Source organism: Camelus ferus, chromosome 9 (genome assembly GCF_009834535.1).
Source record: "Camelus ferus isolate YT-003-E chromosome 9, BCGSAC_Cfer_1.0, whole genome shotgun sequence".
In the NCBI taxonomy this organism is placed as follows: Eukaryota; Metazoa; Chordata; class Mammalia; order Artiodactyla; family Camelidae; genus Camelus; species Camelus ferus.
Window position 1 is genome coordinate 53,592,684 of NC_045704.1, and position 15,032 is coordinate 53,607,715.

General features: G+C 43.6%; 1 long non-coding RNA gene across 4 annotated transcripts in view; it reads right to left on the reverse strand.

Annotated features, from left to right (window-relative positions):
• LOC116665825 overlaps positions 1-15,032 on the reverse strand; it is a 584,469-nt gene that overhangs the window by 381,770 nt on the left and 187,667 nt on the right. Inside the window, exon 4 of one of the 4 annotated variants that reach the window (XR_004322542.1) lies at positions 7,242-7,307. The exons of the other annotated variants lie outside the window; for them this stretch is intronic. This is a non-coding gene — a long non-coding RNA (uncharacterized LOC116665825). The remainder of the gene's footprint in view (positions 1-7,241; positions 7,308-15,032) is intronic. 4 annotated transcript variants of the gene reach the window in all.

The window sequence follows — 15,032 nt, forward strand, 5'->3', positions numbered from 1 at the left end:
AACTGAGTAGGGTCTTTGTGAGGATTAGGTGGGAAGCTGCATGTAAAATGCTCGGCGTGACTTGGGGCTCACTGTGGGCACTCTGCGAACAGCAGCAATGATAGTGAAGGTGAAGGCGATGACGACCACTCCTTACTCTGCTTGTACAAGAGGAACTCAATAAAAGCATCCCTGGTTAGGCCTTTTGGATAAAGGCCACCTAGACGCAAGAGGAGGCACCAGAAAGCTCTTTGTTGTCAGAGCAGATTAGGAGAAAAAAATCGATTTCCTGGGCGACGGTGACAAGTGGTAACAGGTGACCCTCTGAAGGGGCGATGGCTCTTGAGTTTGATCAGCAGGTGAACGAAAGTTCAGCCACTGACACCAAGTCTTGCGAACGTTCCTCTCTCTTGGGACTGCAGATTCGGAAGGGTAATCTCTGGAGAGGAGGCTCTCAGGAGACCTCGGGTTCTTCCTATTTTGGGTGAGGCCAGAAATCCCCCAGGCAGAGCTGACTCCTAGCAGGACATCCCCAGAGCTGGCCGGGAGTGGTGATCAGGAAGGAAGGTAGAGGCAAGTAAGATGAATAGGGGAAAAGTTGGGTGAACTCCTTTAAAGTTTAAACGTTTAATTTTGTCCTGATTTTGCTTGAAGCTAAGGGGTCAAGCCATTTCTTATTTTATCCGAATCAGCTCAGCAGCCTCTAGACAAGGGCACCGCTGTAATAGTTCCAAAGCCCTCAACTAAATGTCTTTACTCTGCCCTGAGACACCTAAAATGCCACTGGAAGTTAGAACCTCACATAGTTTGGAATGAGAGCATTACCCAGTGTTCAGCATTAAAAACGCAGGGTGGGGGATTTCAGTATTATGCGATGCACGTGTCAGCTGGTCTACCCCTTTTCAATTGCTATATGGGAAAATTGGACTTGATTTGTTGCAGAAGTTTCCTTGAGACCCAGGACTCACTCCAAGAGCCATTTTGACAGAAAGGTTCCATTTCGAAGGATTGCTTCAAGGTTGTGTTCACATCACACCAGTCTCTGTATCCTGCCTGGGGGTTCTCATGGGTAGTCATAGCCAAAATTTCCCTCTGAAGGCGCTTTCTTCTATCTCATGAAATAATGAAAAAAACTAGAAAGTCCTCTCAAATTGTCAGAAGTCTTTCCATCTGGCACAAGGGTCCAGAGGAAACTTCTGAGTAAGTGGCAATTGAGTGGAGACCTGAGGGGTGAGAGGGCATTAACTAGGCAAAGGAGGAGCATGTGTTCTAGTAAAGAGGGTATTTAAGAACCCAGGCGGAGGGCTGGAGCCAGACTGTACTGGTTCACCAGAGCCAGTACGCAACTCTCCCCAACCTCGTATTCGGTAACTTCACATTTGTAGCTTGAAATTGGCCTTGGTGGCAGTATTTACACCATAGAAACTGGCAGAAGCTACAAATCAGGGCTTTTCGGTTTTTTTTAATTTAAGGATAGGGATCTCATCTTTTCTGTACTCTTGTTGCTATCAGTCTGCCTGGCAGATTATAGACACTCAGTAAATGTGAATTTTCTGGGAATCAAGTTGGAAGGAGTTAGAGAATTCAGTCATCTACTTCCCCACCAATCATCTAACCTACAGAACAGTGGAGAATCAGCATGGAGGAATGGGGCAAAAACTGGGCTGAGAGCCCAGACGTCTGATTGGTCCTCAGAGAGGCAGGTTCCCATCAGCTTTGAGCAGCAGCTCTTCCCCTCAGAGAACATGGGCAATCAAACATCTGAGTCTCACGTTCTTCACAGCTTTGACCAGTTTTCTTCGCCATACCTTTCAACTGAAAACACTGGTATGGCTCGTACTGGGTTTTTCCTGTCCCGAGGCCATCGAGGGCCTCACCAGGATGCAGCAAGTCACTGGGTTGCCTACCTGTGCTAGAGGAAGAGGAGGGAACCGATGCCCAGCTCTTTCTACAAAAGTGATAATATGCATGGAGATATATTATTAACAAGTGGGAGTTCTGGAGTCTAACGTTTAGATTCAAATCTTGACTCCATCACTATTTTTAATTACAAGGACAGCTCATTTATCTTCTCCTTATCTACAAGGATTCTGATAGCACCTACCTCCTAAAATTGTGATGAAGATTTAATGAGATAATGCAAGCATAATCCTTGGCCCTGAGCCTACTATGTAATAAGTTTCTCATCAACAGTAGTCAAAGGTTTTAAAAAACTAGAATTAGAGACATGCAGGTGATCTAGAGATTACTTTAGTCAAACATCCTTCATCACAGAGCTACCACTCATGGGGAACGAAGAGCCAACCTACATTCTAGATGCCTGTTATTTACTATGCACAGTTCTTAAGGAGTCCTACGAGCTACAAATCGTTATCTTCATTTTCCTAAAGAAGGACCTGAGAGGGGTGAGGTTAAGTGGCTTGTTTAAGGCCACAGTACATTCACAAAAGAACCAAGATTTTAATCTAGTTTTCCTGTTTTCAAAACCTATGTTATTCTTCTATTTTGCTGCCTCAACAGGTAAGAAAGTCCAGAGAGAAGCCTTAAATTTTTTTTTAATTTGTCCAAGATAATAATAAGAACAAAATAGTAGCAATCCAATCATAATTCAAGTCTTTAAATCCTAGTCTATTCTAGTTTTCATTAACCCTCAATGTCTCGCTCAGCACCGCATAAATGGATTCAGATCAGCTCTATTCAGGACATTAGTGGGTCAAAATAAACTACATGTTATGTGTTGGCTAATAATGGAATTTGAACACTTCTGTTCATAAACGGAAACAGGGAACATTGAATACCTTTTCATTACCCAGAGGTGTGAATTACAACTTTGTTTTTTTCCTCCATTAACCCCAAATTTCTAAGCTTCCCAGCATTACTTCTAGTTTTGTTACCTGTTGGATTTGTGCCCAAGTTTCCACATTTGGAAAGAGGCATCATAATCCTTCATAATGCATAGTGAGAATTACATCATCTGAAATCACTAGGTATGGGTCTGTATACACAACGGGTGCCCTTCCACATTCAGTTTCCCTCCTTCCCCCAGAAATACAAACTTGTCAGGTGGCTGCATCCTAATCTCAGCACTGGGGAGGATGTGATCTTCCGTAGGATATGCCCTGAACTGTAACCCCAGCCCTCGTTTACGTCAAAAGAGGTTCCTCTATCAGGACTGTCCCTCAATAACAGGTGGTGGTGACAGGAATCAAAGTGCAGTCTTGGGACATTCAGCAAACATTAACCACTTCATCAGTGATTATTTCACACTGAGCTCTGCTGTATGCCAACTGATCACTTGCACAAGACCACGAGTGAAGACAGGCTAGTCACAAGTGGTGGGTGAGCACTGCACTCAGGTGCTTTCGGAAATGAATGAAGCAGAGGAGACAGGAGGACCAGCTCAGGCATCCCCATCCTGTGCTGAGCCTGTGGCTCACATCACTGCTTTTGAAAAAAATGTATCTAGAGAATGAGGACCACATTCCAGCCCAGCTCTGCTGGTAACTAGCTGTGGACCCTGGCACAAGTCACTACGTAGAAGGAGGGAGACGTGGTTAGAAAGACCTGGATTTGGATTCCAGGAGCTGCACTCCCTAGCTGTGTGGCCTCAACCTCACTGGATGGCTTTAAGATCCACGGCCACTCTGAATGTTACAGCCCATGGTAGAACTACACTTACTTGAATGTTTATGATGGTGTCTTGCTTGGTTGGTTTGCCACGAGCAATCATTTGGTCTGATCCTCTATATTGGTTTCCTATTGTTGCTATAACAAATCATCACAAACTTAACACAACTCAAGCTTAGTGGCTTAAAACCCAATGTCCTTCAGCTCTTGAAGACAGAAGTCCAAAATGGGTCTCATTGGACTAAATCTGCAGTGTTGGCAAGACTGGGTTCCTCCTGGAGGCTCTAGGGGAGAATTCATTTCCTTGCCTTTTCTAACTTCCACAGGCTGCTTGCATTCTTTGGCTCTTACTTCCTGTTCCATTCATCACTCCAAACTTTGCTTTGTCCTCCTATCTCCTTTTCTGGCTTTTGTATTACACTGGACCCTTTTAATTACATTGGGCTTATCCACATAATCTAAAACAATCTCCCCATCTCTAGATCCTTACCATAACCCTATCTGCAAAGTCCCTTTTGCCATCTAAGGTAACACATTCACAGGTCCTGAAATTAGAATGTGGACATCTTTCTTGGGGGGCATGGGGGAGAATTACTCTGCCTAACACATCATTTTACAGTCAGTGAGATTAAAATCATGTATGAGTCATCTAGGAGAAAGAGTTAAGCCTCCATTGGCAAACTATCTTGGTAATACAAAGAAATGGAAAGGAAAAGAGGAAACTGGGATCAAAGGAAATTATCATTTTGCTGGAATAACTTAAGCAAATTGAACCGATCTCTGCTCAGTTTCCATCTGTGAAGTGAGCGTTATAACACTACTGCCAATCACGTAGATTTATTCAAATGAGATAATATTCCCAGAGTATTTGGCACAGCATCCAGCACACTGTGGAGATACTGGGAATTCTAACCCTGGTGTCCTACCTTCTTCACAATTACTACTCCATTTTCGCAAGAATTAAAGAGCTGGTTTTTGAGTGCTCAAGGGTAAGTGTCACTGTGACTTTCTGACACAGGACGACATCTCCAATTAACTTTCAGAGAAGACCTTGCAGACTTCTCTTGCCAGATTTCATCATAATCTTTTAGATTTTAAAAGGAGCAAGTAATGTGGAAGGCAATTTACACTCTACAAGGCATCTTCTCCCTTCATCTTCACCACAAGTCCCTACCCAGAGGTGTTAATTCCCTCTATCCAGGGGAAGAGACTAAGCGTCAGAGTGGTTAAGCCCAAAGTCATACACATAGCTGAGAAGTGGAAAGCCAGGCTCTAAGTCCCATTTTTCCAACTCCAAACCTCACACCTTTCCACTCTGCAGTGCTGTCTACTTCCTTGTGTTTTGTCACTCACGCATTATGGCTGGGATGAAAAGGTTAAAGAATTCGACAAAATTTAACAGGTGACTCAACTTCAAAACAGCTGGGAATCACACAGATGAAATGACTGATCATTATTTTTACTGCTGACGTTATCTTTTGAGTATTTTCCTTAGGCTCGACATACTTCCAATGGAGTAACCTGGGTTTGAATCCTGGTTCTGACATTTAGAACTCAGTGATTTTCTGCAGGCCACTTAACCTCTCTGAGTCTCAGTGCCAGCCTCTGCTCCAGGTAGCCCTGCATTTGGGCATAAGTGTAGACACGAATGCAACTGCTGTGTGACAGATTAGTGGGGTCAGACTATACTTATGGAAATGGTCCAGCGAGAGTTGGATTGGATTAATCCTTCTAGAACTCTTGCAATTAGGTGGAGACAATGATGGAGGCTGACTGATAGGCTTAATGAAGGTGAGCCTGCTTTCCTTCCATCAGTCTTGCCCATATTTTCTAGAGGCATTTATTTGGTGAGATAAATATTTAGGTTTCAAGAAATCAAGCCCCATTTCTCTGTGGCCTCCTCACTTCACCTAGACATGAAAAGAGCTACAGTTTGGAAGGTGCATCATAAATCCAGTGACAGCTATTCTGGAACTGATTGGAGACACTTTCAAACCTAATTAGAGTGGTTTCCCTTTTTGAATTTGCTCCAGGTATGCATTTATTGCTTGGGCTAGAAACTAATTTGCAGCAAGACTTGGGATCCGGGCCCTTATACTGGGAGGTTTGTTATATGTGATTAAGCCAAACCATTTCATTTAATACCAGAGAAGTAATTTGAAACAAAAGAAATTGCATTTCATATTCGAGAAATAAAATACCCTTCTAAGTATAAACAGAATTAAATTACATAAAAATACATTTTCTGAAATCAAGTACTTAATTCAGGTGGTTTCTGAATATAGATGTAAAAATATTTGCCTTAGAGTCATTTCTTCAAATGTAAGTCCAGTTTCTTCATACATAAACTCAGTGCCTTTTTTCCCCATTGCCTTTTTTATTTTTTCCTTCATCCTAATCTCATGCTGATCTCCTTCTATTGCAGTGTCATTATAAGAAATGGATAAGATGCTTTAAATTACTTAGCACAGTACCTGGCACACAGAAGGGACCCATCAAATCACAGCCTTCCTCAGTATCATTATCATCAGTACCATCATCGGTACCACCACCATCAGCACCACCATCAATAGCATCATTTGTCTAGAGACACTTTCTTTAGGACAGTGAGGGAGGGTATAAGATTACAAGTGGAAACCAGAAAATCATTAATTGAGGGATCTAATCTTTGCCTAACAGTACCTTTCACTGAGTTCCCCCAACCACTCTCTTACATGGATCTGGCTGACTCCATATTGCAAAGGAAGAACTGAGGCAGAGATACAGTAACACTGCTGTTTATAATCAGGTAGCTACTTAACTCTCATTCAGCCTGTACATCTCAGCTCAATCATTGCCTCCTAAGAATGACCTTCCCCAAACCCCTGGACAAAGTCAAATCTCCCTGGTTTACAGTCTCACAGCATCATGTACCCCTCCCCCTTTGTAATTCCCTGCATCATTGCATGTTAACTTTTACTTGTATTATCATTTGATTACTGTTGGTCCCTGCCAAAATATCATAAGCTTCTTATGTGATTTTCTCACTCTTATACCCTGGTCTCTAGCACACATAGATACTCAGCAAATAAGTGTTGAACGAATAAATGAATGAATCAGAAAGACCAACAATAACAAGTCTTGGTCAGGTGAAAAATATCAGAACCCTTATACATTGTTGGTGCAATTGTAAAGTGGTGCAGCCACTTTGAAAAACAGTCTGGAAAAAAGCCTGGCAATTCTTCTTTTAAACATATAAGACCCACCAATTCCACTCCTAGGCATACATCCAAAAGAATTGAAAATATATGTCCACACAAAAACCTTTACATGAATGTACACAGTACCATTATAGCCCAAAACTGGAAAACAACCGAAATGTCTATCAACTCATGAATGAACAAAGAAAACGTGTCATATCACCATGGAATATTATTTGACAGTGAAAAAGGTAAGGAACTAATATCTGCTACAACATGATGAATCTTGAAAACTATATACTAAGTGAAATAAGCCAGTCACAAAAGCTGTATATTATTAATCCATTGATACATAATGTCTAGAACAGAAAAATCCACAGAGACAGAAAGATCAGCAATTTCCAGGGGCTTGTAGAAGAGCATATGGAGAGTGAATGTGAAGGGATAAGGACTTACTCTTTAGAGGTGATGAAAATGTTCTGGAATTAGATAGTCATGATGGTTGCACACCATGTTCATATGCTAAAAAAAAAAAAAACCAGATTAACTGTATACTTTAAAATAGTGGACTTGAACACAGGATTTTTAGAGCAGTGACACTACTCTTCATGACACTATTATGGTGGATACATGCCATGATAGATTGGACCAGACCCACAGAATGTACTTCAAGAGTGAACCCTACTGTAAACAATGAACTTTGGGTGATAATGATGTGTTGGTGTAGGTTCATGGATTGCAGGAAATGTACCACTCTGGTGTGGGAGGTTGATAATGGGGGAAGCTGGGCATGTGTGGGAGCAGAAGGTAAATGGGGAATCTCTGTATCTTCTGCTCAGTCTTACTATGAACCTAAACTACTCTTAAAAAAAATAAAATCTACTTTAAAAAAGGTGAATGTTATGGTATGTGAATACTATCTCAGTAAAGCTGTTATTTAGAAGAAGAAGTGCATAATGGGCTGGAGCTGCTCTGACTCCGACACCAGTCTTTCTCCCTGCAGGACGCTGCCTCTATTAGGCAACAGGGCCTCCTTGGGGGCACATCAGCCTTTGGCTGCTCACAGAGTCTCCTCTTATAGGAGCTGGAAAGTTGCTGGGAGCCCAAATACCCTCCCCCAATTCCTGCCAGATTGATTAGGAAGGTCTCATCCTAGGAAGTTCAGCTTTGAATGCCTCGGAAACACATCAGCATGCACTCTGTCCCCTGAAATAATGGCAGCGCACTTTCAGCGAGTCTGCTTCGCAGCTTACAGAGTTACACGGCTCCTGCCTACTGCAGTACGTGCTTCTTTAAGTGACAGGATCGACCACGGTCCTAGCTCAGCCTTGGCTGCTTCTTGTCAAGACCCAAAAGCACAAAGCTTGTTTTCCCACTATAAAAGCACATTGAAGACTTTATCCAAGCACCCCTTACCCTATTCCTAGCCAGATTTCCCAACATCCCGGCACACACAGAATATCTATCAGTTATAAGTGAAGATGTGCGGACTGTACACAGGACACCGTACAGGATCCTACCAGAGATGAACTGAGAAGAAACCAGCGTTGCTGAGAACTTAAGTGAGTTTTAATAGACTCTCTTTAGTGGGATCTACAAATGTGTGGGTTCTCTCATGGCTATTTATCAGAATTTGCTATTGGAAAGAGACATAAATCTGAGTCTGAAAGCTTATATGAATAAACTAGCTATTACCTGGGGTTTTTTTTAAATTTTTTTCTTTAACAAACACAACTTCCTTTTAAAAATTTACCTTTAGATGTTTCTACTCCTACCCCAAAGTTCTACAGCAGCCAAAATGTTCTTGGGCCCCTCTCTCCACATCATGTTCACACTCATGCCCCAACTCAACCCAAACTCAGCCCCTAGAGATCTGACTGTCTCCTTCTGAGACCCTTCCTAGCTCAGTCATTGGTATCCACATTCTTAATTTAGTCTTCATGAAAGCTTTCTAATGCACATATTATTACACCTACATTTTACAGATTAAGAAATGAAGGTTCAGTGTAGGATAGTGATTTGCTGAAGTTTATACGGTTTATAGTAAGTGGAAGTGAGGGGCTTTCACTGGACGGCTGTTTGATGGCTCCCTAATATGTCTCAGGTAACAATGTATTTCCTTTTTACCAATTTCTCTGAGCTCGAATCCCTTGTCCTACAGTCTGGGTACACTTGTCCAGATCGCCCAGATTAGAACCCACAGTGGAGCTCTCATCCATGACGTCACACTGATACCATCACGAAGGTGGGGTGGAGCCAAATCAATAAACACCTCCTCTGTGTCTGATGGTGGGAGGTGTTCTCTAACTGAGGGACCTAACAACCTTACTTCTAGTGAATGGAAACAAAGGACCAAAGAAATGTCTGTTAAAGTGATTGGAAAACACAAGATGATCTTTAATCAAATGTTGAAAGATTTCAGACAGAAGCTATGTGCCATAGGGTAGCCAGAAAATATTTTTCAAAGAAGGGGTCCTAATCTGAGTCCTAAATAATAAATGGTACCTGGAACAGTACATGGGTTACCAGAAGATAAACCAACATTACAGTGCTGGACTCTACTAGGTGAATTTTCTTCTTCCCGGTGGGAACTACGGTGAAGAGAGGTTGAACGCCTGCTTTCCTTCACATAGAAAAGCGGGGAGAGGGGTTGTGCCTGCTTTAATTCTGGGGGTGGGCCATGTGGAGCAAGGGCCTCAGACCTTCTGCCCACTCCTTCCCCAAGTGCTTCCCCATCAGAAGATGACGTTCTAAGCTGGTTGTCCAGAGTGGAGGATAGTCACTGGGCTATGTGTCACCAGTGCCTGTGCCTCAAAGGCAGAAACCAGGCTACTCTAGTGACCCCAGAGCAGTGGTCCTCAACTTGGGTGGGGGGAGTGCATTAGCAATACCCTGAGACATTTTTGACTGCTAGAGTTTGGGAGGGGGGTGGAGAAGGTTCTATCAGTGACTAGTGGATGGAGGTCAGGGTTGCTTTAAACATCCTGCAATGCACAGGACAGCCCCACCCCAACAAAGAATTATCCAGCATCAAATGTCAACAATGCCAAGACTGAGAAACACTGCCCAAGAAGGGCCTGTTCTCAGCTCTTCCTCCAGTCCCAGTCTAGGCCAAGCACAATTCCCCACATGAGAGGAGAATAAGCCTCCTCATCTCCATTCCACCCTCTCCCTTCTCCAATTATTAGCCAACTAACAGACCATCAAGGATTGGGTTGCCCAAGCCAGCTCCTTCCTCATGTCTGAGAGCATTGTATCTAGCTATCCTCTTTATTTCATATGGCCTTTTTCTTGAACTAGAGTTATAATACCCTTCCCTCTAGTTTGGAAGCAAAACAAGAGATTCAGGAAGGAGAAGCAAGGAGCTTTCCTGGAGCCCGGAGCCTAACCTCTGCTTATTGTAGGAACCCTGCATCATGGCGCATGGTCTTTTCTCTAAGCCCTTCCTCATTTTCCACTGGGTCTTTGCCCTTGTTCACACAGCTCCCTTGACTCAGGAGACCAAAAAACAAGAGGGTGAATGGCAGGATTTAGATGCTACAATCTGACACAGAATTCCAAAATGCTAGTGTCACATTTAAGTCTATCTTCCAGCTAACCAACCACCTGTGGAAGTGGGAACTGGGTGTCAGAGGAAATAGGGCAGAGATATTTCATTTACAGTGAAAATTCCAGATCATCTCAAACCCAATGGCTGAGATACATTTTCAAGAAGAACAGATGGGTGCCTTTGAGCATGGGAATTTGAGATGTTCAGGAGAAGATGCTTTAGCCAGATCTCCTTGGGGAGTCCATCTGGTCCAGGCCAAGACAACTTACCCCATGAGGAGGCTAGATGAGGCCTGAAAATGCCTACAGCTCTGAGGAGGTAGGTTTGTGGAAGGGTAGACACTCTAAATGAAAACCAGTCTGTTTGGGTCTTGATGGCGACTTATGAGGTCATCTCTGAGAAAGAAGAAAGACGCATTTTTGTCTGAGGAGACAATACCTTGAATGCAATCCAGCCTTTACGAATGCCCTTTGTAGGAGAACTGTGTGAATAATCTACACGTGGTCCAGCCTGGCTCCTGCTCAACGGGAAGGTTGATAGTTACAGGTCCCATGAGTTCAGGGTGAAAGACTGACACATCCAAGGGCAACTCTCAGTGGGCATTCGATTCCCACCAGCTGTTTGGTATTATTTTTCACAGCATGGCTTTCCATGCTGCAAGTCATTAAGCCTCCAAAAACCCCAAATTCCTTAGCCCTGTGAAACCTCAGCTGAGAATGTAATGTGATCGCTCTCTGAAATGCAAGGCTCTCTAGGGTGGTGCACATTACAGGTTAAAAATGAGAGTAGCACATCATTCTGAGCACAGAGAAGATCAAAGAGGTGACAGTGGTGAAGGTCTAGGATGGCAGTTCTCAAACTTCTGGTCTTAAGGACCCATTCACATACTTACAATCTCCTGAGGTTCCCAAAGAGCTTTTGATTATGTAAATTATGTCTACTGATAGTTACGTTTTGAAAGGGAAAATTTTAACATTTATTCATTTAAAATAATAACAGTAAATCGATTATATTTCAACAAAAATAATACAGTTTTGTTTAAAAATAACCATAGCTCTTAAGACAGAAAATAATGAAACCCAGACTCACACAGACATGTAATTAGAAAAGAGAAGAATATCTTATTAATATTTTCAGGTCATTTTGACTAGTCTTGTTTGATACTACACCAAAACTCAACAAGGGATATTTTGTAAAGGTTAGTTGCAATATAGAATCCGAAACCATTTCAATAATTTATTCTGTACTTTGCCCAATTAAAATCCACTGGTCCATTCTGCACTTTGGATGGTTCTTTAATCCACTCATGATGATTCATTCTGAAAATATGGATTCTCTAAGTTATGCAGATTTTTTCAAATATTTTCACATTTCATTTGTACCACATTAAAAAAACACATTTATTAACACCACCAATCTCATCACAAAAGTATTCAAGTATTGGGACACTGTCTAGCTCACAGTTACAAATACAAGTTGCCCAAAATCCTAATTTTCACTTGAAAGCTTGAAATTTCCCATTGGCAACAAACACTATTAGTTGTTTTCCCTTGAAGCGACAGGCCCACCTTTTTCATTTTCAAGAAAATGTCTGCCAAATACCCAAATCCGAATAATTATAATAATTTGTCAGTTGCCCTTCCAAGCAAAAATGATGTGGCATGAAAAAAAAAGTGGCTAGTTGAGTTCACAACTCAAGCAATCACACAAGTGCTTTTCCCGGAGGCCACTGGTACAGCTGGCCAGGGAGCAGAAGTGCTTCCTGGTGCATCACATGAAATATTAAAAGATGTCTATTCCAAGGTTGACATTTAATGAAATGTATCAAAGACACGCTTAAGAAAAATATGGCTTTGTTTACTTATTTGCTTGTTTCCTGTGTTATTGCAAGAGCTTGGCAGCGAAGAACACAGCAACAACTTGTGCAGGTGGACACTGCGCTTCCATTCCTGCTAGGGCACCAGCACTGTCATCCACCGTGGCTTCTGTACCATCGGGACAACGTCAACACAGTGATAAAGGCAAATAATGTCTTAATATTACAAAGATAGTTTTGACCTTGCAGACCCCCTGGAAGACTGCTGGGGACCCACTAGGGTCCATGGGTCACCCTTAGAGGACCACGGGTCTAGGGAATAGGGGAGCCCTAGGAAACTAAACTGATCACAGCCCAAAGCACCATTGAACAATTTCCCCTGGGTGCTCAGATGCTCTTTGGAGAAATCTCCCATCAGCCACAATGTGAAGATGCTTTCAAGGGAAGTCTGACAGAGTAAAAGCAGGAAAACCAGTTGGGAGCCCACACCCTTCATCCCGGTGAGAAATGATGAAGGTGTCAAGGAGGGCAGGGGGGAGTGGGGCAGAGGGAAGGCTTTGGACATCCTGTAAGGGTGGCTGTGTTATGAATCCTGCATCCAAATCTCAGCTCCAACACCAGGAAGGTCATTAGAGCCATAAACTACAAATTAATCTTAACAGAAAAGTAAGGAGGAAAGAGTTGCACGTGAATTCTTCCTCTGCCCTCTGCGTGTGTATTTGATGACTCTGAGTTTCCTCCGCAAAAGTCAATGAAACAATTAAGTCTCTGCCCATTTTTCCTCATCCTGATCTCAAACAGTGTTAAAAAGGCTTGCACCACACTTTCCCACCCGGGCCCGTTAATAATTCATGGGCTCACTTTCCTTAGTCCTTTTGTCTTTGCTGCTAAACTCGGTGGAAACGTGGAGGTTTCCCATTGATCCCTGAATGCCCCATCCTTATAAACATTCAAACAGCCACGTCTTTCACACCAGTGATCTGAGGCTGGTGACATCCTCTCTACCTTCCACCAAAACCCCAACAAAAGATAAAATTTGATCTTTGCTCATTGTCTGCTCACTGTGTCTCACCTAGATGGCTTAACCCAGAGTCCTTGTTGCTAAGCTGGAGAAAAGGATGCTACTGCTCCTCTAAGCATGGCCCATGGGCCAGCAAAATCGGCTTCACCCTAGGAAGGGGTGTCTCAACCCTTGGCACTGTTGTCATTTGGGGCCAGAAGATTCTTGGCTGTGGGAGCCATCCTGTGCATCATGGGACATCTAGCAGCATCCTTGACCTGTACCCGCTGGATGCTAACAGCATCTCTCTCTATCCTCAGTTCTGACAACCAAAAATGTCTCCAGACATTTCCGAAGGTCCCCTGGAGGCAAAAAATCACCCTAGTTGAGAACCACTGCCCAAGAGCCTGTTAGAAATGTAAACATTCAGTCCCATCCCAGAGCCAATGAATCAGAATCTGCATTTTCCAAGAATCTAGGTGACTTGGGCACATGCGAGAGTGAGGAGAACTGGGCTAGAGCGCTGGTCCCCAGACCTGGCTGCACACTGCCATCACCCAGGAATCTCCAAGAATGTTTTAGTGTCTGGGTCCCACTCCCAGAGATCTTGACTGAGTTGATGTGGGTACAGTCTGGGCACTGGGATTTTTAAGATCTCTCCAGGTGTTTCCGATGCAGCAAAGTTTAAAACCACCTTTTCTCACATGGTTTGGTCCATTTTGCAGGATGAAGAAACTGAGGCATAGATGGGTCCAGGAACCTTCCCACCTGACAATCAGTAGAGCCAAGATTCAAACTGAAAACTTCCATATGGTTAAGTGGCCCTGCGAACGCTCTGCTTACCAGTCCTTTCCAGCTCCTCTGACGGCTGTGATTATTTTTGTACTTCTCTGTTTGATTACTCTCTTCCATGTTAGATGGTAAGGTCTCTGACTGTGACAAGGATCATGTCTGCCTGGCTCCCCACGCCTGGTGTCTCCCTGAAGCCGAGAGCATCCTCACACACAACAGGCAAGTTATGCTGGAGCAAATGAGTGAGTGAGTGAGTGAACAAAATGAGCAGATAACAGAATAAAGAGCCATGTCTACATCTATTTGGTGCTCAAGCCCTCCCCTCCAAGCCAGGGAAAAATTGCAGGTGTGCTGTCTATGGCTGAGTGAGCTAGACACTCCTCCTGCCGGCTTGCTTACTGGCCAGCCTTGCCGGCTCGATGTCTGCCGGCTGAGGCCAGAGGCGGCGGAGGGCCAGGTCTGAGCAGCAGCTGCAGCGTCAGCATCTCCGGGGAAGCCTTGACCACATGGTAGTTGAACCTGGCACTCATCCTCCAATCCTCCCATCTCCGTGTGTAGCCAGGTCAACTGTGTCCCTTTATAAATGAAGGCACCAAGGTTCAGAGTAGGAGTGACTTGCTCTGAAGTGTTGGGGGAGCTAGAATTCAGAGGAGCCTATGAGTCCAGCCCTATCAATAACCCAGTGCAGAAGGGGCTCTCTCTGGTGCCCTGGGACCAGGGAGGCACTTTGGACGTCAGGTCCAGCTACTTTTGCCAGCCCCATCTCTCACTTTTCCCCACCCTCCTCATCCCCTCCAACCCAACATAATTCTCCACCCACTACAGCCACACTGACCCCCTTTTATTTCCCCAAATGTGCCACCCTGCTGCTCACTTCTGACCTTTGCTGGTCTAGTTGCCTATAACACTCTCCTACGGCTCATTCTTCAAGTCTCAGCTCACATGTTAACTCCTACAGGAAGCATTCCCAGACTACTCCTTACCTGGGAGATGCCTCTGTTTTACCTTCCTATAGTTCACTCTGATTTCTACCATTGTGCTCAACACCGTCTGATGGTAATTCCTTATTTAATTGTTATCCCTACTATG